This window comes from Octodon degus, unplaced genomic scaffold (genome assembly GCF_000260255.1).
Source record: "Octodon degus isolate 3935 unplaced genomic scaffold, OctDeg1.0 scaffold00148, whole genome shotgun sequence".
Classification (NCBI taxonomy): Eukaryota; Metazoa; Chordata; class Mammalia; order Rodentia; family Octodontidae; genus Octodon; species Octodon degus.
Genome location: NW_004524724.1, coordinates 4,553,883 through 4,556,014, shown reverse-complemented (window position 1 = coordinate 4,556,014; position 2,132 = coordinate 4,553,883).

Sequence of the window (2,132 nt, the reverse complement as noted above, 5' to 3'; positions counted from 1 at the left end):
CTGGGGGATTGAACCGCGGTCCCTGATGCTTTTGCTAAGCTTGTTCTAAGTAGGTGCTTTAGACCACTGAGCCATCTCTCCAGCCCTATTTTATTTTATTTTTATTTAGTTTGTTTCTGTTTTTGGTGCTGAGGACCGAACCCAGGGCTTCCAGCTTGCTAGGCAAGCATTCTACCGCTGAGCCAAATCCTCAGCCCCTTGTGACTTTTCAGGTTAGTGATACACCATTAGGATAGTGAGAACTCTTTTTCTGTTCAGCAAAATATATGGGAGAAATAAGATGTCACCATTCCTCAGATGTGAAGAAGCTAATGGGGGAGTGAGGATGGCAGATGGAGAAGCACGCCCGCCTGGTGCTGGGAGCCTCCAGGTGCAGGCTGCTTTGGCTGGTGGAGAAAAGGGGCTGGGGGCTCCAGGTGACCCCAAAGGGCTGCAGAGGAGGAGTAAGAGTGACCTCTACAGGAAGCAGCTCTCAGGCTATCTGGGTACCCCCCAGAGTTCAAGCCCTGTCATTAGATAGTCCCCCGTGGGCACCAGGCAGAAACGAGAGCCTCTCTGGAGGAAGGAAATGTTATTCTTTCTATCCTGCAAGCACTTCCTAGAATACCGTGTCCATCCTGTGGTCCATTAGGCGTACAAAACAATTTTTTGGTTCATCAAAAGGATGAACAAGAATTGGCATGAATAGCTGACAAAAAATTCACCAGTACTCTTGAATTACCAGTCACACCAATTGCAACTTAAAAATACCAGCACGGAAAACATACTACGTGTGCCTATTACAGCGATTAAATAAAAACAAAGTCTCCAGTACCAATTTCCAGTGAGGATAAAGAACACTGGATCCCACTCAAGGCTGGTGGGAAGCCCGGAGGCAGCCACGCGGGGGACTGCGCATCCGGCTCAGCAGGGTCCAGCTTGGCGGAGCCCAGCTCCACGAGGGCCTCTGCAGCATTCACAGCGCCCTCCCTGGTGAAGTCTCATCCTCTGCCCTTCCTCCTGGCAGCACTCAGTGACCTTGCAAACAGTAGGGGCTGCAGCTCGGGTCGATGCCTGCTAAGCACTGAAGGAGGTATGGTGTGTGGACAGTGGCTTGCTTCTCAGTAGAGCGACCCACAAACACGGCCACACCATGGAAGGTGGCCAGGGGCGCCCTTCATGGATGCCACCGGGACACCACTCTGTGGCTCTTATCCCCCCAACCCACCGCTCAGTCTAGCCAGGAGAAAACTCAGATAAAGCCCAGCAGATGGACGTCGCCTGAAGTACCTGACCTGCGCTCTCAAAAGGAGTCCAGCTCCTGGGAAACAGGGAGGTCTCAGAACCGCAGCCGCCAACACGAGACGCTCGCTAGGTGAGAACTGCGCTGGGCGGGAGGAAACAAAAAGAGAAAAGGAAAGACTTGTTTGATTAAGAATGAAGGAAGTCTGGACAGAAACGGCCGGTTTACTCCCTGGGCTTCGCTGTTGAACTCGGCCGGCCGAGCCCTGGAACCCTGAGGCTTCCTCCTGCTTGCCCTCTTTGGCCTCCTGGGCTCCGCCTGGGAGTCCAGCTCCTGGCTGGGCCCTTTACTTCCTCATCTTCCTCCTCCTTTTGCTCCCCTCTGAGTTTCTCTTTCTAAGAAAATATATCAAGTTATCTTTTAAATTTCTGTTAATTTTTGTTTGGCTACCATCTTTACATTTCAGAGCATTTTCAAAGTCTGTGTTCATAGTAACTTCCTGTCCTATGATTTTAAAAATATGTAGAATTTATTTTTAAAGGTCAGAATTATTATGTTTAATTAGAAATCATTGGGTTTTTTTTTTTTGTTTGTTTGTTTTTTGGTATTTAGGACAAAGTGTACAGGGTGTTCAGGGTCTCACTGAGTAGATTGGACTCGTAGTGATCCTGCTGTTTATAGCCTCCCAAGTGCTGGGATTACAGGCACGCACCACCATGCCCAGTCTCAATCCCTGTCTCAGTGTGCACTGGGGGCGGGCCCTACACTCAGGCCAGGGGATCAAACTCCTGGGAAAGTATTGGCTTTTAAAATTTACTTTGTTGGAGCCAGGGAGATGGCTCAGTGGAATAAGTGCTTCCCTAGCAAGCACAAGGGCCTGAGTTCAATCCCTGATTCTGCCATAAAGTAA